Raw genomic sequence first — 26,217 nt, 5'->3', positions numbered from 1 at the left:
TGGGGCATTAGCTGCAGGTGGGCTCTTTGGCCTTGGTCTTCTATGAGGGTGAACCTATTGTATGTTTTGAACCATCACATACCCTGCCCTCTTTTGCAATGTATAGTGACCAGGAGCAACTATCATTCTGCTATTTATTCTTCTCTATACATCTGCAACTCCATCAAGATAGGCTTTGACATATGTGGCCTTTTTCTCATTCATGGTTTGCATTATTCTACTAAAGTTATTCATCAACACATGCATTTTGGCTCCCCAATATTTTTTTATCTTTCAAAGGATCATAATTAGAGTCAAATGCATTGATGAATTCCAAAAATTTGTTGAATACTATCCATTTTTCTTTCCTCACCTCTTGCTCTTGTAATGAGAAGGTATTCCTAATAACATCCTCAGGGAAGTATACCTATTGTATGATATGGGAGGCTTTTGTCCTTTCTCTCAAAAGATCAAAGAATCCCTCTTGATCAATGTACCTTGCGTGGGATTCTACCATATTGTACTTATTCAAAAAAAAACCTAGATGTCTCCATCCCTTCCTCACAAAAACAAAATCATGTGCTAGAGTAACATGTAGTGCCTACCCTCGTTCACATCTTTTCTGGACATATTGTTGTTGTTGTTATCAAATTATGATGGACTAGTTTTATGTTGATGGATTAGTGGTATTGTTTTGACACTAACAAACATTATGTTATGGATTCAATGGTTATATGATGAGATTATTTAGACTTTACATTTCATGCATACATGATGATCATTATATTGTGTTCAGTTATTGATGATTAGTTGGATGGTTTGTTATCTCATGTGTTTTATTATGGATACTTACCCCATACTTGCATGTGTATGGTGTGCGTGTTTTCTTATTGTATGGCATTTCTGATGTGGTTAAAGAAGGGAGTCGTAGTCACCTGCTTAGTCGGGATCTACACGATGCACCACTTCCTGTCATTGTCTGTTTAGCTTAGCATTATATATATTGTATGTACATGCATAGTTTTTCTGCAGGTTGCAGGTACCGGGTATCAACTTCCCTGAATTGCCAGGATGAGCGTACCCTATTATACTATCTCAATGATAAGAGAAGGGAGATAAATTCTCAAGTCCAAATCCCAAACCTTTGAGCCAATTGTCCTAGTGAGGTAGGACAAGTATCTGGATATTCTACCCACCGAATGTGTCAGATGACATAATTCACGATTTATAACCCTTTAGACTGATTTTGTGTGATTTGCTCTATGACGGGTTTTCATATTTTATCTTGGAGGTCTATGGTGAATTTTCTATTAATTAAGTCTTAATAAAAAGATTTAATTAATTAATTTATTATTTGAGAAAAATTAATATAAAATATCATGTTATTTGATATTTTGATTATAATTAATTAAATGAGAATTAATTGAGGAAAAAGAATTAAATAAAAGAAAATTAGAAATTAAAATTAATAATAATTATAAATAATAATAAAGTAACAAATAAATAATAATAATAAATGTTATAAAAATTAAAAATGAAAGTTATAAATATTTAAATAAAAATTATATTAAAAGTGAATTGGAGTTATAAGCTTGCATGGGAGTTAACACACTTTTCTATTTCTCATGTGTCAACAACACGGGGGTTAGTGCATCAATTAAGCACATGGTGTCTACAACCCTATGGCTCATCTAGAAGGTTGGGAAAGACCCATGCTTAGTTGGTGACACCTTCTAGCTGTTTCTAGAAGCATTCTAGATGTTTCCTGAGAGCTCTTTATATTCAGGCATTCCTAGAAGCTTAGACATAGCGTTTCGAGTGCAATTGGAGCATTGGAGGACTCGAGAACTCTAAAGAAGGGAGGAGCTTGCTCTGCAGGTTTTCTGAGGAAGAGCGATTTAGCATCAGAATTCGGGTAGATTCTTGTGATTTTACTTATGCAATTTCCGCATCATGCATTCCCTGTCTTCTTCGTGTCTTCCTTATGTCTTCTGAGGAATTTCATATTTTTATTGTATGCATTCTTAATATGGGTAGTTTAATTTATTTGAGAATTTTATATGCATAGATCTGAAAAGAACACGGGGCTAGGGTTGAGATTCATAGTCAAACCCATCAAATTAATTATTGAAAATTTTGGAGATCAAAGGTTTATGGAGGAATTCTGAAAATTGAAATATATATATATATATATATATATATATATATATATATATATATATATATATATATATATATATATATTGTCAATTTTCTTACACACACACACACACACATATATGCAATCATATATATATATATATATATGTGTGTATATATGTTCATATACTGTGATATTTTTAATTTTGCATATATATATATATATATATATATATATATATTTGTTAAAAAAAAATTGGATAACATACCCGTGGGCGAAAATGTTTTAAGAAACATTTTAAACCAAATCGCAAATGGGAATTGCATAAGCGATTAAAAAAAAATTATATATACATATTATGCATTAAGTCGGGGGGGGGGGACGAGACCCGCGCCCCCACTGTGGTCGCAGTGTACTACCGTCGCAGGCCTTGCGACCGTAGGGTCCTGTGTACCGGCAGACTATAATGTTATATAACGTTTATAACATTTGCAATGTTAAATGGTATTAATCAAATTTGTTAATTCGATTTTGTTTAATGTCAAAATAATTTATATATTCATATATATATATATATAAAATTATGTATCTAATATGTAAATATGATTATTAATAATTTGTTTTATAATTGTATAATTGATAAATGATTTATATCAAAGGTTCATGGTTTAAATTAATTGTTTTATCAAGTATATGAAATTTAATTGTTAGTTTTGGTGGGGGATGTTTTGAATCAAAGTTTATAATTGAAAGATGGATTTTAAAGAATACTTGTGTTCATTCAAAACATATAAATGTTCCTCCAATTCTTTCTCTAAACTTGGACTTTAAGTTTGTAAATTTAGCAAAACCAAAACATGTGTTTGCATTGTGTATTCTTTATGCTATTGTTTTGGGTTTTGGGTTGACTATTGTTGACCAGTTATAGGACGTCTACCAGAGGCTTGGGATTTATGTGATTGTGATGACATGATGATGTTTTAATCTCGATCTTTATAAACTCAACCATAGTTATGTGATGGAATGCTCTATGTATTGGATGCGATTACTGATTGTTATAGTTGAGATTCTTATGTATGAGACACTTAACTTAACCATTATTTTTGGTCATCGATCAGTTATCCTTGGTTATTTTCTAGTCACCATGATGGGACTGTGATATGGATTTATTCTTGATGATGTCATGTTGTGACATGTTTGACTCAACCATTTTTGGAGTCTTCGATTAGTATGATTGAGATATATTTTGTTTGTTGAGAACCATTGGATACTTTGATTATCAGTGATACTTCAGTTGCCAATAGAGAGTTGTTGTGTTCATGATTTTCTATGGATGTTTGCTCATGAAGATTTGATGCTTTTATGCATATTTGATGATTTTATTATGGATTATCTTTTGTGATTTTGAGATTTATGATTCCATGAGCTTAGGGTAGGATATCTACATGTAGTGACGGAAAGTGGCTTGCAATGTGGGTCGGGGCCCTAAGAGGCTGCCAGGGTAACTCATTGTAAGTTGGATTAATAAGTGATAACATTCACACCTAATACTAACTGAATGAACCTAAAAAGATAAGTGTTTTGTTCTCGCCCATGCCTTGAGTGCTTGTACAGGCTAGGATGGGAGTAGTGAGAATGCATGGTTGCGACCTTGCATTCCGTAGTATGCCTCATCAGTATGAGAGGATACTAGTGGCTGCATGAGATCATTATGGACATGTGGAGTTTAGCTAACTTCCAGGGTAACTTGTACGTGATAAATATGATGACACTTTCCTGCTTGCATAGTAGGTTCCTACATGTCATTGTGTGCCTCTGGGATTAGATGTCGATTTTGTGTTTGGAACCTTTGAGTTAGTATACTTTTAGGATTCCTGAACTTATAGAGATTTGTGCTATGTGATTTTGGATAGCCTGTTTGGGACTTGAGATTATCTCCTTAGCACGGTGGGAGTGGACCACTTAGGTACCACATGGTTGGGTGGTAGTGTATTTTCCACTCTTATCATTTGAGATTCATTGAGACATCGTGGCTGATGCGTCCTTCATAATGGTGGATATGTATCCTTTGATTGATGTTTTAGCATATGTTAGATGATGTTATCTTATGCTTTTATTTACATGTTAGATTACTTTCTACATATGATATAGTATATGTTAGGAGTGGCATTCCTACTATGTTAATACCGATGATCTCTTCGGTGATATGGAATGTTACGCACAGAGGGATGGCTAGGATCCACGATGGTCTAATGATGCTATTAACGGTTGGGAGGAACTGTGCACTTAGTTTATTATGTTTGATCTTTATGATGGATGTATATGTCTTCTATGATGATGTATCATGTGATTATCTTTACTTTGATGTATCATGGATTAGAATAGGATGATGTACCTTATTCTATGTATGTATATTCTTTTGAGCTTGTCATACCCTGTGACATGTACAATGGATGATCGAGCATTTGAAATGTAATGAATAAACATTGTACTTATCATTATTATTTCATGTGGATGTTGTACTAGATGGACTCATGTACGTTAAATGTTTATAGATGTTATTCAACGTTAAGGGATCTTAAAGAATGTAATCTATTATGTATGTTATGTTTACTTTTAGATGGACATTGCTATTGCTTTCGTCATTGTGCATAAGTTATATGTGGTATTTACTTTCATGTAAAAAAAAAAAATGCTACCAAACTTAGTGAAATTCTAGGTTGATTCTTTGGATCCCTTGGCGGGGCATTACATATCAATTGGAAAGAAAGTGCCTTTACCCTTACCAATCATGTCTCTCTCCTCAATAGTTATGGTCTGCCATAATAATTCTGCTATTTGTATCTTCAATGGCACATGGAAAGGTAGAGCATGGGGCTTCCCCAAAAAACCATATACTTTGATTACTGTAGAAACATTATATGGGATTAGATCCCCCCAATTGTGAATACCCAAAAGCCCTTTTGCATAGTCCTCAGGTCTAACCAATTCTAACAGTGATTGTGAGATTCTAGGGATATCTCCTCTCAAAAGTAATCTAAGCCTAGATGCAAAATATCTGTCAAATCTTACAAAAATGGCATTCTTGGCCTCCCAAGTCATATCAACACTCCACAATTTGACTAGATTCTTTTCACCATCCCTTGTCAATTCCAATTCCATACCTTTAGAGAAAAAGGTAACTCGCTTAAAAAGACATAAATGCATAAGTATGAAGTACCAACAAAAAGGTTTGTTTACCTCCCCTTTTGATATTCCTACCAATCCATTGTGAATTTCTTCTACTAGGAGAGAGGCAAAATTCAAAATATTGCTTATTCCAAACTATAATGTTTGAGCCATAATAAGGACCATAGAGCCTGAGATGTGTTCCCCTTCATCCATCCCAAAGATTTTGTAGAGGAAAAACTATAAAGCTTGAGCCCTAGGATTAAAGTATTTCCTCATCAGTGGCTCTGGGGTATTGGGTGTGAGCAAGAGTAGTGTACCAATCCTAGTGAAATGTTGTTGCAGAGGCCCTACTCTTAGGTACACCCTCTATGCATCATACCTAGCTTGAAGGTCATCCATATCAATAATTTCATGCACAACGCAGTTAGGGTTGAGGTTGAAAACCTCACTAATCAATTCAGGAGAAACCCTAAAAAGATTTTCTCCAGCATATTTCTTCACAAATCTAGTAATGTGATCATATTTCTTAGCCAAATCAACCAGTTGATCACTATCAAAACAACCCTGGGGACTATGCATTTTCCAATATTGAACTCCCAAACATTACTTAAAGGGGTATCTAATTTTCTTTCAACAAACCATTTCTTGAACAATTCTAAACCTCCCAGGGAAATTTGAGCATCTCTATAATTATTTGCCTTATCATAGAAACCCTCCACAACTATTAACATAGGGTTCCTCGGAATGAACTCCCTTCTTGCTATTATTTCATGCATAGATGGGGGAAATTACTTAAGAAAATCATCATGGACAGACCTCTTAAGATAGTCAATATTTCCAGAGAATTCCTTTCGTGGAGGCATTTTGAAAACTCTAAGCTTCACATAACACCAAATCTTTGATTTTTAGAGGTTAGAAAGTACTTACCCACTAGATTGTGCCTCTTTTCTGAAGAATTTCACTGCAATTCACTAAATCACCTGGTAAAATTTTGTGCCCTACTTCTAGAATTTTTTTGCGCTCTGATAACTTGTTATTATTTTTGTGGTTTAATAATGGTCCAGATTCACAAATTATGTTTATGCATTGAGATCACACGAATGAGCTTTGAGCAACATTAACTTCCATTAGCCATTATTTCCATGTTGCATTCAAATTTGAATCTTATCCCTTGATTTCATTACATCAAATGACCCTAAACCAAAAAAAATTACTTTAAGCTTTAAAGATCCGGCCATGTGTCGAACGGGCACTTTCGTGCATTATTTAAATCTCTTACATTTTGATAATGCAGGAAAGCGCTGGCCTTTGATCTTCCCTCAAATCAATGGTTAGGAAAATGAAAACACTTTACAACAACATGTAAAAAAAAAAAAATCCAACTGGCACAATAACTCTTCTAGCTTGTCACACATCAGTAAACCTTGGTTGCAACTTGTCCCAGTTTGCCATGCGTCAAGTTAGTGCTTCCCTGCATTATTTAAATTTCTTGCATCTTGATAATGCGGGTAAGTGCTAGCCATGGATCTCAATAAGATCGATGATCACATAACTTTGTATTGTTGCAACAACTTAGTCAGCTTCTCTAGCGAATAGAAAATTTCCACATCGAATAGTACACTCTAACAACTACCACACAAGAAACCTTCTTACTATCTTTTGAGAAGTGGGTCGATAAAATCAGCCTTTGCCATGCATCAGATAGGCACTTCCTTGCTTTACTTATCTATCAATCATCTTCAAAAAGTAGGCAAGTGCCATCCATTGATCTCTAAAAGATCAATGACAACATAGTCTAAATTGTTTTGACAACATGAGATAGAAATGATGACATCATTATGGATACTTGTCACTAAGGTGCTTACCACTTTATTTAACAATCATGTAACTTCATCAAGCGGGAAAGCGCTCTCTGTTGATCGATTTGAAATCAATGGTAGAGCAATGTGATGCTATTAAAGATCATATCAGAAAAAATGACTAACAAAATTATGACACTTGTGGTATAGACAGAAAATAACTGTCAGCAGCAATGGTTTATCTCACAAAGTGCAGCACTGACATCAATGTGGACACATGTCCAAAAGGTGCTTCCCTGCATTGTTTAAAACCTCTCTATCTTGATCAAGTGGGAAAGTGCCAACCATAGATATCTAAAAGATTAACGATGGATAAAAAAACACATTAGGATTTGCCCATGGTACCTCATCTGCTCGTCATCTTGGATATGTGTCAATAAGGCACTTCCCCGCACTATTTAATATTCGATCAATTTCATCAAGCAGGAAAGTGTTGATCATTGATCTAGCACAGATCAACAGTGCAACAAAATTAGTCAAAGAATCACCCACATTGCAAAAAATAACCAATTAGAAAGCACAAAAGTGGAACATGTCAAGACATTGCGGTGTGACAGGGCTATGACATAACACGAGATACGTGTTGCATCAGCACTTCTCTACTTTATTTAAGTCTCTTGCATCCCCAAAATGCGGGCAAGTGCTTTTCATTGATCTTGCTTTATATCAATGGTTGACAAAGACCATCCTTTCAAGACATGAGATACAACCTTGATCAATGATTAGTTAGAAAATAAAAGTTTAATCATAGAACACAAAATGAAGTTATCTTTTACGACAAAAGAAAAAATTAGGAATAATGTACTCCTGCGCCAATTTGAAAACACTAACCCTTTTGAAAACTAGGGCACAAAATAAGGGTTCTAACCTATCCTTTACGAAATTGAACTAGGTTTTTGATTTAGGACTACCAGATCAACACAATGGGACTTGGTTTTTCTTTCATGGGGCACTCATAAGGCACATACAAGGATATAGGCCAATAGGGCCTGCGCAGGTCATAGCTCAATGGGCTCCCCGCAACCCTTTCTAAAAGGGAGACTGAGCCTCATAACCATGGTGTTGTTGGAAGAAACTATGGTCTGCTAACAACAGTTGCATGATACCGTTAGCAGACCATGACTACTTAAGTAGTTTGCAATGACTGTCTTGACAACAACCAAACTAAAAAAGGAGGCATAGGGTAATATAAGTTTTTTTCCATTTTTTTTGGAAACTTGTGTAGGTACAAGCCTTGGACAACTTTTTCCAGCAAGCTATATTTTTTTTCATATAACAAGATGAGGGGGAAAAAATTAATTGTGGATTTAATCGATGCAATTTTGCATTAAACCCTAACCCATCTAAATCATATACTCTTTAAAAAAAATTCTTAGAAAAATAAATAAGAGTTTCATTTTGTTTGCACATATTTGAGCTAGTAAAATAGAATGACAATCAAGTTTTAGGCACCCAAAAGACATGAAGCATACATATATTTTTAAAAGAAATATAGTATTATAGGTTGTGTATCATATCTCTTGGGATGGTAACAATTTGGTAGCCTAGTGAAGAACTTCTTAAAAAATTATTCAAATCTTCAAATATTCCTTTTGCTCAAAATCCCAAAAAATTGTTTCCTAAGAACCTATATGTGAAATAATGAACCAAAATCTTTTAATATAGATCCCTAACTCGACTCACCATATCGTCTCACCAAGTGGGGCTCTCTATGTAGGCTCGCCAATTTTCCCCACCAAGTCGCCTCTTTAAGGCTGCTGACAATGTCAGCTTGCTAGGTCTATTCCCAAAGTTGACTCACCGAGTCAACTGTTCAAGTATGCTCACCAAGTCACCTCACCAAGTTGACTCTTTAAGTTCACTCACCAAGTCTGCTTGCCATGTCAGCTTGCCGAGTCAGCTCACCAAGTCACCCCTCCAAGTTTCTTGAAGCAAAGAAAAATTTGGTGTAATTCAAACTTACCATATCTGAAGGGATATAGTGGCTGAAAGTGCATATTAGATTCATGGCACTAAATATGATGGTTGGAAAATGCATATCAAACCCATGTAGGATAATATCATTCTTTTTTTTGTAGATCATACTTCATATCATACCTTAAAGTGGTCATTTACTAGTCCCAAAGTGGTCTATAGAAGCCTACAATAGCTAGCTAACATTTGGATATGATACATGTTGATTATATGGCATTAAAACCTATGGATTGAATTGTTACAATTTGATTTGTGACTGATAATAGGTCTGTAATCTCTCTTTTTAGTCTTAGCAGTAAACAATAAACCCATATTTTGCCATATCATTTAGCTGTACATGTTTTGATTCATTGCATAGTCATTTCCTTTAATCATTTGTAATGTGTTATCATAAACAAACATCAAAGTGAGCTCATTCTCATGAAGAGTGAACATGAATACCAAAAATATCATTAGAACCATTTTCATTGGAGCTAATAAAACAAGCACATTAAGCTCTAAACCTTGTTTGTGTTCCTCAAGTAAAATGCTTGCAAAATCAACCTTCAATAACACCATTTTCAGGCTGCATATAAATGTCCATGGCACTATCCTCACTGTCCTTACTAGCATAATCATTTTTCAAGGGTGGAACTTACTTTTCATTTCATCCTCGTGTGCACCTGCTTGCAATAGGGTGAACAGTGACACGACATTCCTCAATAGAATAAAAGCATTGGATTACAGATCCAGTAGATGCTAAGTTTTAACTTTTTATTCTTTGATTGAAATTTTGCTTCAGTACCAGTGTGACCTTTTCACACCTTCATAACCATTGTTGCTTCATGGCACTATCCTCACTATCCTTACCAACATAATCATTTTTTAGGTCCAGTTGTGTTTTTTGACACTTAGTCAAGTTTCCACATCTGCTATAGATGGAGCCAAAGAGGAGCTTGATTAATGTCCTCCTCTTGAGGCTCCAAACCCAAATTTGTCACAATTTCCTCAGTCTTGATACAACAACCAGAAACTTGCAAATTTTGAACAATGTTATGTGTTCGAGCATCATCATTGTTAGTATTCACATAGCAAAAAATGTCCCTCTATTCACAAATTCATTTCTTGTAAAGAGTGCACAGAGAAAGGTCACTGATGAAAAAACATAGTGATGCTCTTAAACAATGTTGTATGGTAAATTTCAAAATGATATCCAGGATGTGACCAAGCCTCCTTCATGATGCTCTAGATTTTCCTATTCGAATATTGCCAGTTTTTTAAATGCAAGGTAAATACCATTCAATCAACTTTGATTACTATATTATCTATATTAAAAGCTCTAATCATTTGGAGGACAAGAAGTGGAGCTTCAACACCTATTTGTCTGGGATGAAGTACATTTTTTGCTTCTATCAACAATTTAACACCTTATCAGAAGAACCACAAATGACATAGCCAATACAATATTCCAAGTCTCCTCTAAGATGTTCCTGATTTCTTTAACACCAGGTGACTACCATTGGCATTGATCACCTTTTGTTACCATATTATCCATATTACAACTTTACTACTCTAAAATGACATCTAATCAATACAAATTCAAAGCTAGTACTTTAAAATGAAGTTAAATCAGTCCAAGAGTAAATGCCAGTACTTTAAAATGAAGTTAAATCAATCTAGGAGTTAGAGTAGCAAAACCTTGGAAAAAGATTCATGAGAAAACATATTAGCATTGATCTTCAACTAACTCATAATTTATTGATTAGAATTGCATAACATCTATCTTTATCCAAATCCTCAATGACCTTTTTTTTCTCATCCACTGGTGGGAGTGGAATCTGCAATTAGGTAGAAACCAATTCCCATGTGATGTCCACATGCATTAATTTTTGCTAAAAATAGATAGGAAAAATAGTATACAATTTGTTATATCAGAGTTCATACCATGATTCTCCTGATCTTATTAGTTAATTTTGAATTGACTTCAAAGACATCTGTTTGTGTCACAGTTTTTGTATTTGGCTCTTTATTGAGCTTTTTATGTTTCACACATGAAAGAGAATGTAGCAATCTAACAATATCTTCATCGGTCAAATTCAATTGAGTCTTCACTTCTGAGTAACTTAGCCTTTCAGATGCATTGAATAGCAGGAATGCTGATGCCTACGTATCATAACCATAGAGTAGGTTACACAAGGAAAAAGAAGTGAATTCCAAATATATCAAGGAAACTGACACTGATAAATGTGATGTATTCACTTTGCATATTTATGGTTTCTATAACACGTCAATTTTAGTTTTCCTTTAAACAGATAGCATAAGTAGAAAATGAATCAAATTATCAATGTATGGTCATTAACAATTAATGACATTAACCATTGCTTTAACTTATCCTACCCAACTAATTCTTAACTAGAAACTGGAAGAAGAAATTCCCAATAATGATCAGTATAAAATGACCTATAATGCCATTTTATATGAATCAAGGAATCTAACTGTTAGCCAATAATAAACCAAAAAGGCAATTACCTGGTAAGTAGTAACAACAATTTCCGTAGGCTTAGGGTAAAACTTCCCATTAATATTACAAGTACCCAGAGATTATATCCATGTAAGCTTTCTATGCTTTGTCTTTGTCTGATAGAACTGCTTGAACACCTCTACGCATCTTACCTGCATTAAGTAGAAAAGGTCAAAATGTTAACCTTCTTTAGAAATTGGAAAATTTAAAAGGTATACTATATACAAAATAGGCATACCATTTTAGCAGGCAGGTTAAGATCAAATGATTTGTAACTCGGCCCAAACCCAGTTGTCAAAACTGTCATAGTCAAGTCTATGCCAGGATGTGCTTGAGAATTTTCATTAAGATAATCATCAAAATGCCCTTGCTTCTCCTTTTCTAATGTGGAATATGTGACCTACATACAAGCACGTAGATTTTTACACAATTTACAATTAGATTAACTTCATTGATAAGAATCAAAGTGAGTTTATTTATTTATGTATGATGCAACATACCATTCCCTCCATTTTAGAAGTAAACTGACCACCACACTATTGCTTCAGCTTTGTCAATATGCTTCTTTCATGATCATCATTTGCACTTTTATCAAACAAAAGTCTCTATGCAAGCTTCTTCCTGTAATTTTGACAAATATTAATTATATATCACAACACATAACAAGACAAAGTCCTAAATTTTAAAATAGCATTATATGGATGAAGATTGTCATTCATGTCATGAATTCTAGATGTGTAAAGTTTTCATTCATGTCATGAATTCCAAATGTGTAAAGTTGTCATTCCTCATGCTTTATGGCCTTTGGCAGAGTCTGGGTTAATCTATACTTGATAATTCCAAACAAAAGTCATTTAAAAAATTTTAAAGCAATTAAAACTAGACTAGTACAAAAAGAAATTGAACCATATATTAAGAATATGGAGTATGTAACTTGGACATACCAAAATAGAAAATGTATCATATTCTAATAAACAAAACTCTATTGTTATAAACATTGGATTAGATTGTTTGAAGTAATAAAGGTGAACCAGCTAAATAATGGGCTAATAAAACATGCTTTATTGCTAGTGAGAAGCATTTAAAACTATATTAATGGTATGTTAGCCTGCACACCTAGATTCTGGGTTAGTTCAACCATGGAGATTCCTGGGGTCCTATCAAATGGGTCATACCAGACAACCCTTATATTCTAAAAACCTCAATGGGTGGTCCACATTGATTGTCTAAGCAACTGCCTCCTCAGGGAATTGGCATAGCAGATGCCTATGTACCAACTTTTGGTACCTTCTACATTAAAGAAACCTATTTTGAAGATATTTCCTTGTACCAAGAAACCTTTTGGATATAGAATTGCCTATCAATTGAGTCAATCGTTTCTTTTTAATTTGTATAATATGTTCTGTTGAAACACACATTAATTACCTCTTTTGGCTATTATAATTAGATGCCCCAGTCTTCTGAGGGTGACCTTGATGGCAACCCCCCTATGCTTGTCGGGGGCACAAACATAAGTGTTCAAGATGTCAATCAAGCAGTTCAGTGCTTTTTGAGGAATTTTAGGGATGATCCTTCAGACCTTGAGGGGAAATACATGAGGCTCTTGGAATAGGTTCAAATTTGTCCCTGCTGGCTTCTTATGGTTACCATCTAGTCTCATTTCAAATTATTGGTTGAGCACATTTGCTTTTGTATTCACTTCATTTAGTTGATTTCTCATTTAGACAATGGAAGTTGAAGGTGATTTGCTGAATATTGATGCAATGAACATCTTCGAATATGATGAAGACCTTTATGGCAAGATGGTCAAATATCCTCCTGAAGTTCTTGCCATTGTTGACATTGTATTGATGGATGTAGTTGTTCACCTCAAGCCTTTGTGGGAGAAGCACATATAGGTGACTGAATTGTATTTTTAGAAAAATATGTTTTTTCAGATAGTATGTTTTCATTTAATGACTTTGTTGTTTCAGATTTTGTTTATTTATGCACATAAATATGCCTCAGACTTGCATATAACTACCATTGCATTCAGGCAAGAATATTCAATCTTAGAGATATTGTTAACATGCAAGATCTAAATCCATCAAGTAGGCAATGTTTTTTAAAGTTGCGTCTTCATTGTTCAATGCTATTTGAAAAATCTAATAAGGGGGCCTTGTTGTCTTTGAAATCTAGATATTGAGAAGATAGTTTCAGTCAAAGGAATGATAATTCGGTGCAGCTCAATTATACCAGAAATCAAAGAAGCATTCTTTAGGTGCCTTGTTTGTGGATATGCTCTAGCACCAGTACCTGTTGATAGAGGTAATTCATTGGATTGCAATTAAACTCTTAATATAACAGTTAATTGTGTCTTCATTGTATGTTATGTTTGTTTCTCAATTCTATTTTACATAAACTGTGGCAGAGAATCTACGGCTTTAAATAGATTCATGCTTATGAAAGTGATCTTAGAAGCTTTTAGATTCTAGGATTTTGCAAATAAGATCTTACTCCTTATTGTGACACAACCACTGTTGATCTGCTCTCTGTAACCTTAATTGGAACTAATAGGACACTGTACATGAGGTTCTTCTCACATTGAGATGTTTGCTTGATGAAAGCTATATATGAGAGAGCACATTTTTTTAGTGTGAAAAAATCCCTGTATGAGAACTTTCACACCAAATTTTATTCTCATATTCCATGAGAATCTTCTACTGAATTTTGTCAAATGTATTTCATGTTTTTTTAAAAAATCTCATATCTTTGCTTCACTATGTATAATGGTACTTGCTGTCTAAAAGTGTTTTTGTTGGATTTGTATTCACATCCTATTTTATGCTTCAAATGCTCAGGTCAGATTGATGAACCTACACATTGCGCAATGCCAGAATGTGCTGCTATGAATTCTTTGACATTGATGCATAACAGATGTAGGTAGGAACTTGTTGATTTTAGTTTATACATTATTTGAATCTACATTTTCAAGACTCTGAAGACAACTATATCCTTTTACTTTATGGTTAGGTTTGCTAATAAGCAGATTGTAAGGCTGCAAGAAATGCCTAGTGCCATTCCAAAGGGGGAAATCCTGCACACTGTTAACTTGCTGATGCACAAAAAACTTGTTGATGTGGCCAAACCTGGTGATCGAATCAAGGTATGTCTAACATTACATGATATACAAATTCTACACTCATTTTTATTGCCAAGTGTTAGCATTTGAAGGTTGACATTGGTTTTTTTTTGTAGGTTATTGGGATTTTCAGAGCTATGATAGTTAGAGTGGGACCAAACCAAAGGATTGTCAAATCTCTATTTAAAGCAAAGCTCTCAAGCCTATCTTACTCCATTTAAGTTGGAAATGAGGACCTTAATGCTATATTCTATGATTTCTAATTCTAATTTGTAAATCATTTGCTGGTGTAGACCTACATTGATTGCCTTCATCTGAAAAAGGTAGACAAGACAAGATTGCAAGCCGAAGATCCAATGGAACATGATACCAATAGTGATATTTTTGCCTCTTTTCAAGAGGGTGATATGTCACTAGCTGATTATGAAGCTAAGGTATAAACTCATAATTTTTACCTTTTGTATATAACATGAATTTTGCAAGCTTTGAAATTGAATTTTGACTGCCAATTTCCAAATTGAGAAGTTGAAAGAACTATCTCGCATGCTCGATATCTATGAGAGGCTAACTAGGTCCTTAGCTTCGAGTATTTGGGAGCAAGAAGATGTAAAGAAAGGGCTCTTGTGCCAGGTATCTTTCTTTGCATTCATGTTTGATTAATTGGTAATTTGTTACATGTTCTTTGAACCATATGTTAACCATTATGCTTCTTAAATAGCTTTTTGGGGGAACTGCAATAAAACTAGCTTCATGTGCTACTTTTCATGGTGATATCAACATCTTGCTTGTTGGGGATCTAGGTACAAGTAAGTCTCAACTACTTTAGTATGTGCATAAGTTGGCTCCTCGAGGCATTTATACAAGTGGTCATGGAAGCTCTACGGTTGGTTTGACTGCGTATGTATCAAAGGATCCTAAAACTAGTGAAACAGTAAGTTATTAACTGAATTTGTTGATTATTGAGCTCTTTGGCTGCCTAATCCCCCATTGCTACCTACCACTTTATTCTATATAAACAGCTTATTTCTTTGAACTCAACAGGTTCTAGAAATTGGAGCATTGGTAATGAGTGATAGGGGTGTTTTCTACATAGACGAGTTTGACAAGATGTTAGACAATGCTCATAGCATGTTACATGTGGTGTGATTTTTCTCCGATCTCTTCAAATTATGTGTTTTTACTAGTTTCTTGACTTCATAATCTATGTTGTTGGTTGACTTGTATATCAATGTCTAGTCATTCCTTTGAAGTAGGTTATGGAACAACAAACAATGTCAATTGCAAAGGCTAGGATCATAGCATCTCTGAATGCAAGAACATAGGTTTTAGCTTGTGCCAATCCTAGTGGTTCATGCTACAACCCTAGATTTTTAGTGATTGACAATATCCAACTTCCTCCAACATTGCTTTCCAGGTGGAGTATATTTGGTTTTAGAATTCAAGCTGGAGAATTTATTTGTTGTCACTCAAGTATAAAAGAATCACAAAAAATGCCTGTAGGTTTGATTTGATCTACCTAGTTCTTGATAAAGATAATGAACAAAAGAATAGGCACCTTGCAAGGCATCTTGTTGCATTACATTATGACGAGCTAGAGGTAAGTTTTGATTTGGTCAATACTATGTAGTAAGTAATGGGGGGTCTAATGACTTGATATTTTTTATGTGAACTACATTATGATTCTAGGACCAAACGCTGGATGCATTCGACCTACCAATTCTCACTTCATATATCACTTATGCAAGACAACATATACATCCTAAGATATCTAATGAGACAACAAAAGATCTGATTTGTGGTTATGTTGAAATGCATAGGAAGGGAAACTTCCTAGCAGTAGTAAGAAGGTTAGCTCAATATATTCTCAAATTCAATTTCTGTATAGTATGCTTACAAGTTACACACTTGAAAAAAGTAATATTATATCTCATACTTCTACTAAATAATGCATCTAGATGCAGGGCAATTCTCATGTTATGTTAACTTGTTCTCCTGAATGAATTGTATAGGTTATCACAATGACTCCATGCCAAATTGGAAGCTTAATAAGAATAAGTGAAGCCCTTGCCCGCATCAGATTCTCTGAGTGGGTAAGAAAATCCTATGTAGACAAAAGTGGGTTACATTCTTGAATGTTTTAAAGCCAGATTGAGGCAATAAAAATATATCTTACATTCCAATTCTGCAGGTTGAAAGATGTGATGTGGCAGAATCATTCCGGCTTCTTGAAGTTGAACTTCAACAATCTGCCATTGATCGTTCAACTGGTAACCATTGTGCATCTTTGGCAATGAGGATTGTCAGTTCATTTAGTTGTATATTGAATGCATTATCATCACAAAATTAGTTAACTCTAAAAGAACTATGTTAATTGGAAGCCACTAAATGCATTTGAGTGTCATGGTTACAGGGACCATTGACATGGATCTCATAAACATAGGAGTCTCAGCCAGTGAAAGAATGAGACGAGCCAATCTTATTTCATCACTGAGGATTCTTATCATGGAAAGGATGCAAGCAGGGGGACCATCAACCTGTATTATGAAGGTAACATTCTTTATACTACCCTAAATAGTGTTGAGAAAATTGTTGGTATGGCACCTAACCAAATATGAATGAATGCAGTCACAGTTGATGGAGGAAATGCACAAATATTGATCCAAGGAAGTCAGCCTGAATGATGTAAGTAATTCTTTTTTGTGGGTAATTTCAAGCTATTTCTAGCTTCATTTTCTTGGGGGGAATGAATACATTATGAGTTATGTTTTTCAATTTCAGATTCGTAATGCAATTGGAAACCCTTTGAGTGAGGGGTTTGTTACAATTCATAGGGAAAATGTGAAGAGGACCTTAACAAGTTTTGAGGATGATATGGCCACTGTAATAATTAGTATTGAAGTATCTGATAAAACTACGGTCAGTGTGTTGTGGCAAACTATTTTAATATGCCCTATGCTTCATGCTCTGTAGTACATCGATGGGTACTTTCTCTTGTAAAAAAATCCAAAAAATTGAAGGAATCCAAAGCCTGGGTGTACTATCTATGACAAAGACAACCACCGAGGTAATGATGGATATCTTATAATTCTTGCTCAGATAAGAGGATGATAATTATAAATTATGAGAATCATTGATGTTTTGTTCTATCAAGTTTTGGAGTGAGGAAAAAGTAATTGCAATTATAAAGGTATTTTTTTTCAACCAACGTAATGGAAAAAGTTCATTTTAATGTTCACAATGGCATTTGTCCTCTCCCTCTAGCTTCACGTGGTTACCTAAATATAAAGAGAATTAAATATCAAAAGAGAAATTTATTTTAATCTATATTTTAAATTAAATATAAAGAGGAAAAATTAGAATCTAATCTTGATGTAGTGATGATTCTATGGTGGTGACTTCAACAATTGAGAATGTTGAATATCATTAGCAGCTTGTCTTCCATACACACCAATGATGTCAATCATGGTGCTGTGAAGACTTGGTTTGCTATGAATAGCTACAAGGGAGAAACTAAAAAAGTCTATAATGTAGATGAATTTACTTGGCAGAATGCATCATATGCTCTACTATGAAGAAACTACAAGATGTGCAAACACATAGCTATTAGCTATTTCTCTAGATATGATCATAAGAATTTTTCAAGATGTAGAACATTGTTATTATAAACTTGAAGCACTTATAAGGAAAAGAGACCAAAAAAAAAAATGATGAAGAATCATTATCAAATTGGGAAGTCATTATTCAAAATTTATGAATCAAACGGAATCACAATGTACAAGATATTATAGAGGTGAATTCAAAAGCTTTATAAGAGTCTAGCAATCATGACCATCATACATCACAAGGATAATCTCTAATGAATTCTACCTACAGTCAGTTTCAAGCCAAAGAATTTAGGAAAGAATAGGGATTGTTTGAAATTACTCGGATGTAGTACTGATGCAAATTCCTTCTATAGTACTGATGCAAATTTAATTTATTCAAATATATATCTACTATTTTAAATTTACAGACTGAGATTTATATGTAGTACAACTAAATGTTTCAACTAGTATACATCCAGCCCCACCGAGCTGAAGCAATTGAGTGTCATGAATACACTCTTGATAAGAAAATATAATTATCATAGTACATAGTACAACTATTTTTTATAACACTCAAATTTATGTTTGAGATTACAGACTCTCTACCTGAAATCTAAATTTTTTGACAGGAAAATCAATAAAAATCGATTATCTAAGAGTCTAAGCTGTAGATCCCACCATGGCACAAGGAATTCCAGTTTATTTTTCTTCCTTCAATTGACTTTCCATTGGACCAATCTCAAATTGCTTGAAACTATTTTTCCTCCTCCTACAATCCAACAAAGAGTGTGTATCAAATCTAGCAAATTTATAAATAATCAAGTCATCTACACAATCATGTTCATCTCATTTCAAGATCAAAAAATGCATAGTTAAATGTAGTCGAATCATGGTGTCATTACAAACAAAAATGCATGTTGAAGGAGATTTTACTCCAAAGTTCAATCAAGGGTCAAGATAACTAATTGCCTTAGATTTCCATATTGGAAAAGATAATCCAAGTTTTGGGGCTAGATATCATTAGTGTCAAGTTTGTGTAGATTGACCAAATGGATAATGGTTAGATTTTTCTAAATGGAACTGAAAGACATTGTTTGAGGGTTTGATGAAAAAGATTTTTTTTTGAGCATGCAGATTGATGTATCTTTTAATGGGATGCAAGAGCTCGATGACAAACTATTTGCCAAAGTATAAGAGGAATGAGTTATTTTTAATTGCCTTAAAGTTTCTACGTGTTGAGTTTCTCCTCAATATAGAAGTTGTTGTGAAGGTCCTCCAAGAATGAATAGGGAATGAAATTGAAGAAGCATAGGAATCTCCAAGGTAAGTTTATAGAGTTGTTATTGAATTTTAATATATCAAAATGTGTAAAGTAAAGTTTTGCAACAAAGATTTATGCATAGAGTCATTGTCCAGATTTGAGAGTAAGGTAAAGATAGGATTTTGGTTATGATAAACCCATCTAATGATAATACAAGGAAAATTTGGTCATTAATAGGCTTGAGTTTTCAGAACTGTGCATAGAAGCTAGCATGTGGGAAGTCTCCAATTTTGACAACTTGATAGTACTAATTTCATTCAACTTCTTTGACAACATTTTTGAGCAACTGTTTTAATTGTATTTTTTAAATTTATAGTTTGGAGTTTAGCTATTCAAATTATTTAAATAATCTTAAGTATAGAATTATAAAGAGTCTTTAGCAATTCAAAATGATAATTTTTACTTCTAAAAATCTCTACTGTATTTACTTATCGTTGTTCATTTTTGGCAGATTACCTACTTAAGTTTTCACTATGATGCATGAATAAGTAGACATTTGAAGCTTTAGTTTTGCCACATTTCAAGCCTTGTGAACTATTTTTTTATCATTTGTAGTAACAAGAAAATCTCTGCTTTCATTTGTTTCCATTGGGGGATCTAATGGAGGTGAATTGTGTAAATTGATTTCAGTTGCCACTTGCAATAAACTTTCCTCACTCATTCCATCCATGGAAAATTGGATCTCGCTACCATCCACTACAATTGAATCAACTTCAATTGGAATAGCTAACATTGGATAATCTCTCGAGTGAGGCTGTGGAAGCCTGTCTGAATCCATCACCTCATAGCAGGCTTCACATAGACCAAAATCTGGACAAACATTAGAATGCCAATGCTGCCTAAGAATGGGAATAGTTGAGCAACCATCATAGCAATACTGAACAAATGAAGTATTGGTATCTTCTTCAATAATCCTCTGGCCACTGCCTCTAGTGGCAACACTTGTGTCTGAAGGAACTGGCAAAGATTTGTTATTTTCTATCACATCATCTATTGCCAACATTGTTTGCTTTGGGAAGGGAACCTGAAGCAACCTGGAAGACATGGCCAAGCTAGAAGAGAACAAAAAATAAAGAATTTTAGGCATTTGTGAATGCAATTATCCCAAAAGAGTAAGTTTTCCCTAAAGAAAATACAAACTAAGCCTATTTGAATATCACAGAAAAAACTTGCAGGATGTTTGAACTACCTCATAAGGAGAAAATAGAAGCCTTTTTAGTAATGCAATAGTAGGTGCAATAGTAGAGCATGTGAGCATTCACTATTACTATCATCATCATCTTCTTTGTCCATACTAGCCAGTTCACCATCTGACGTACCATCATCTTCATCTTCATCTGCTGATGTGGCATCACACTCCATTGTGGTAGATTGAGCTCCCTAATTGATTGGATTAACTAGTGCATCTGTTTTCTTTTTAGTAACATTTGACTTCAACTTACAAATAGCAGATCCACTGCTACAACTAGTATTTGACCATGGTTTTTCTATGGACTTTTCCAAAACATGTTTGTTAGCACCACATGCAACCAACACAGATATAGGTAGCCAAAAATAAACTTCAATCCTTCAAGTTGAATTTTGCAAGCAGATAGCTTGACCATTATATTAATTGCACCCTTGACAACATGCTTTATGGCAGGCTCACCATTTTCCAACTGAACTAAGAAATTGAAGTTGGCTTTCGCACTCAAAATATAAAATGACACAAATGCTTTCTCTAGACTGATAAGCATTGCATCCAAAAAATGATCAAGAAGCTCTCTAGATTTTAAATGAGATGATGGTAACAAAAGAGCATTTATGAAAGCAATTGTTGAGTCCCTTACTAAATTGGCAATTCCATGTGTTGATGCAATACCTGATGATGATATAATGGAATATCCTAAAAACCTTTTCTCCAACCATCCATCCAAAGTAGGCAAATCCATCAATAAATTTTTTTGTTGCAAATCCTGCGTTATGTTGAAATAACTAGGATCGCCAGTCAAGAAGTTGATGAAAAGCTGCAACACCTTTACATTTACTAATTCACTATGGCATCCATCCAAAGAATCAACAAGAGTTAAAAGGTTTCCATGTTCTCCCAGAAAATTTCTTAACTTCAACTCGTTCAACATATTTGATTCCCCAACATGACCCAAATAACATTTAAGCACATCAAGCTTATTTGGATCCACCTTAAGAAATTCCACTGTATCATCTGCATTTGTGATTACATTCTCTTGTACAGCTAAGTATATATCCTTCGAGTTCAGTTCACTTACCAAACCTTCCATATGCTTTATTACAAATAGATCAACATAGATGTGCCTCTCTTCATTTTTGGGAATCAAATAATTTAGGAATGCCTCACATTTATTGTGTATACCCTCAAACCGTCTATCAAACTTCATGATCATTGTAACAATAGTTAATAGTTAATGTAGGAGGTTCGTTAGGATTTTACTCTCAACCAAAAACTCCCATAGCTAATATGATTACAAAGTGAAAATTCTCATGGGAGTGGCATTTCCCAAAAGGTCTTCAAGAAGCTCAAAGAAGTAACGAATTCATTATCATGCATAATGAGAAAGAAAAAGAGACAAAAACTAGTGCTTCCCTAATAAAAAAGTGTTTATAGAGAAAGAAGAAGAGAACATACCCAAGATCTAGTGTTTCTCTTGAGAATGGTGATGTTAACTTCAAAGGCTTCAGATAAAATAACTCCTCTTCTTAACTAATAACTCTTTGTGTGTGATATCTTCTTACCTACTGCCAATGAACATGACATTGTAATAAGACTTTGAACAAAGATAATATTTCATGAATATCACCATGTGTTTCTACACATTTTTCCAATTGATGATGTAATAATGCCTACAATACTTCACCATATAATACTTACCCATAAGGGAAAATAGGACAGTGCAAAGAGAGCTACTGGATTGCTGCATGTAATTTGCCAAAAAGCACAAACCTACTAAATCCACTTCATTTCTGAGTTTTCACATATGAATATTATATCTTGTATCGAAATTTATATGGACCATAACTATTTAATTACTTGTAAATTTGGATGTTTTTTATGAAAAGAGCTTAATATTATACATAATTGTGCACTAATTCCATGTTTCCCATAAATTTTGTCCTGCACATAATAACAATTTTTAAAGACAGTAATAAGGAGGTCCTGAAGCTACCTGTGAGGGTTTAACAAACATTGTATAGAGAGGGATTAACAACAATGACCGTATTAAGAGGGATTGGACTTAAAAACAGAAAAAGAAGCATTTATATCTCTAAATTATCAGAGGATTGAACAAAGCCCATATAATTTTGGAGCTTCTAAGATGGAGTTCTAAACATATAAAAGACTAAGAATGTTAGCCAATCCATCTACGCATATGGGTATTAAGGGTCGAGATATGTGTAGCAGTAGTCATGAACATTGCTTTTTCTTTGCATTTTTCCTACATTTGATACTTTTCTTATAGGTGGACATGTCTATCACAAACATCCAACATGTCTGTCCTTAGACTTCATGGAAAAAACCCTACAAAAAACACACAAAAAAAGGACATGAACCATCCAAACATCTCTAATAGCTTGTGGATATCCCAAAGATGCATAAGTGCATGACTTGTGAAAACCAAAAAGATAAGAATAACTTGTATAACAAGCGAATAACCAAAATGATTTTATGTTTGTGTTATGTTTGACAATGATAATGATATTTGGATTCAAGTATGAGGAAATTTGTATCAATCAATTCATTAAATATCATTTGAATACAAAGAAGATTTTAAGAGATTCAAGAGCATAATTATAAGCCAAATTTGTGGAAGACCTAAATCAAACCTAAGTGAACAGACATGTGAAGGCTTATTTTGAATATGATGAGCAGATCTAAGGCAGATATGAAGGTATATTCCAAGTTTAGAGCATTTATTGAAAAACAATATTTCAAATATTAGTGGATTATTCATAAGTACAAGGTAGATTTTTTGAAGACCTTGAAGGAGATCTAAGGAAAATCTACCTACATTATAAACACTTTGCATTTCAACGGTCAATTCCTTCTACATTGCAGGATTTGAGGTTTGTGTCTCTTGTTAATTTAGCCTACAAATTTGTTTGAAGTTATATACATACATACATGTGTGTGTGTGTGTGTGTGTGTGTGTGTGTGTGTGTGTGTGTGTACATACACACACAATTCACCTACAAGGATTTCCATGCTAAATAGTATATGCATCTTGTCTTCTTTTGTTAGACATCAACTATGTGAATGCTTTCTACATTGCTTTCAGTTGACTAAATATATATAATAAAATATGCAGGTTTCTATGCCAAACTAACTCCAATGTGGACAAATATCTAATAATTAGGATTTAAACTAAGCAAGAACTATATGTTCAAGGAACCAAAAGATGACTGCAATGAGACTATTACAAGCAAAAAAACTGCAGTCTTGTTAAAGAGAATTGGGATGTGTGTTTGAAGACTTAACAAATTTGAGCTTCACTTGGTTTCAAGAATACTATAATATTCTCTACTTAACAAGGCCAACCACGTGAAGGTGGAAGCTCATCTGGCCTCACCCCCCTCCCCCTAACATCAATCTAAAGTACCCATTATCATGTAATTACATACTTCATTCATTCATTCATCCATTTATGAACTATAACATTCAATCAATACAATCACATAACATTCATTAATATGATATAAAATTCATTAATACACAATACTAATCAAAACTTCATTAACACATAACAATATTCATTAACATAAAATAAAAATCTATATTAATACGCATCATTCATACATAATTACTTAAAACAAAGTTCTTTCATTATCCAACAAGGTTTATCAAAGAAGATTTTTAAAACATTATTTCTTTTTTTTGTTTTTCTGAGCTCTCTTAAGAAAAGTACTCATAGGGACATCCATATCTGCTTCATTCTCCTCCTCTTCTAGCACGTGTAATGTCAAATTACGATGGCTCCTTCTCTTTGGAGGAGCAGGAGGTTGCTGCACTAAAGGGGGCTCTGTTAGAAGAACAGGTGAATGCGATAAATTGGCATACTCTTTTTCTTTTTCTAACTATTACAAGTTTGTAATTAAGTACGAGTACAACATAAAATGCATTTCTCTTACCTCACAATGCCACATCATGTACATTAACATTTTGATTTTCCATCGCTTCAACATGTTGAACACTTGGAACATGGTCCAATCCTTCAGCATGATGTTCAACATGCTCTAAAATATTCAAGAAAAGGATACATGTCAAATTCCAATTGAAGATGTTAAATTGTATTCATAATTGTAGAATTAATTTCCAATAGCAAATTAATACCTTCACCACTATAATGCACATCATGGCTTTTGTCAGGAGTAGGTTCTGTGGTAGGATATGAAGGCTGCAATAAAATGTTATGCACATCGTTATGTAGTCAATTTATGTTTAAAACTAATACCAAAAAAGAATCTTCTCAACTATTTAATTTCATTTACCTTTCATCTGACCAATTTACATATGAGATATCATTTGGTGCACTTGATTCTTGAGCAAGGCTTACAGATTCTTCACATAGGCATGCAACCACAACTTTATAGCCTTCCTTCAAGGCAATTTTTCTATCTTCATCTGTGACCTCCACATTGAAATCTATGCCCTATGTTTTTTTCTTGATAACGTCAGTTTTCCATGTATGGTTTCATTAAACAAAATTGTTTGCAAAATTATATTTAAAAAAAAAAAAAAATCATTGCTCTACTTACAAGTTGAGACTGTAGATTCATATAGCCACCAGAGCCAAGTTTGTGTTGGCCAACCTTTTCTATTCTCACTTTTGTAGCCACGGATGTGTCCTGCAATCTATGAACAATTTCAAACATCTTAGATTATATATTTACAAATATCAATAATTAGTGCATGATTACAATGTACTTAATACTATAATGACATACCTCTTTTTTCCCTGTGCTGCTTCATTATCTCTATCTTCACATAGCCTTTTCTCCTTTGCATCTCCTATTATTTGATTCCACTCTATCGGTGGAATCATAGGAGGATGGTTGTACTTTGGGTTATCCTTAATACCCCTTCTATATTGATCCCTCACAGTCTTTATATGCTTTGCTACTCTTTTCAGAAGTAGGCCAGTGTCAAAAATGTTTTTCCCAAATTTCTTCTCAAAGGATGCAATCAGCTGATTTTTTAATTCCCCAGCTTGTAAATTCCACCTTTTTAAAAACAAATTGATTGTTAGATCAATAACTTTAATATATTACAATAAATAGAAGAAAAAAAATTATGTAGAAATGATATGAAACTATGTACCTTTTACATATGGTGGGTCCAAATAGTCTCAATGTCATATGAAAAAGATGTTCAAAGAAAGCATTATTACCTACAAAAACATAAGGGATTTATCAGTCCAAAATGAGTAATGTAAAAGTAAACTAAATTTACACTTTAAATAATATCAATTTTAAAGCACCTAGAAGCTTTTGTTCTCTTAATGGAAACATAGTTTTCTTATTCAACAACAATGTCCCTTCATACAAACTAGTACTA

At 33.8% G+C, this 26,217-nt stretch overlaps 2 pseudogenes; one reads left to right on the top strand and one right to left on the bottom strand.

Moving 5' to 3' along the window:
• Window positions 1-10,850: 10,850 nt before the first annotated feature.
• LOC149544609 (cullin-1-like) lies at window positions 10,851-13,041 on the bottom strand (annotated as a pseudogene).
• A 29-nt stretch (window positions 13,042-13,070) lies between these two features.
• Window positions 13,071-20,133, top strand: LOC149544608 (DNA replication licensing factor MCM4-like; annotated as a pseudogene).
• The last annotated feature ends 6,084 nt before the right edge of the window (window positions 20,134-26,217 follow it).

Source organism: Cupressus sempervirens, chromosome 8 (genome assembly GCF_028749045.1).
Source record: "Cupressus sempervirens isolate cs-2001-9-10 chromosome 8, ASM2874904v1, whole genome shotgun sequence".
Lineage (NCBI taxonomy): Eukaryota > Viridiplantae > Streptophyta > Pinopsida > Cupressales > Cupressaceae > Cupressus > Cupressus sempervirens.
The sequence above is the reverse complement of the archived record's forward strand: the minus strand, read 5'-3'. Positions and strand labels throughout refer to the sequence as shown.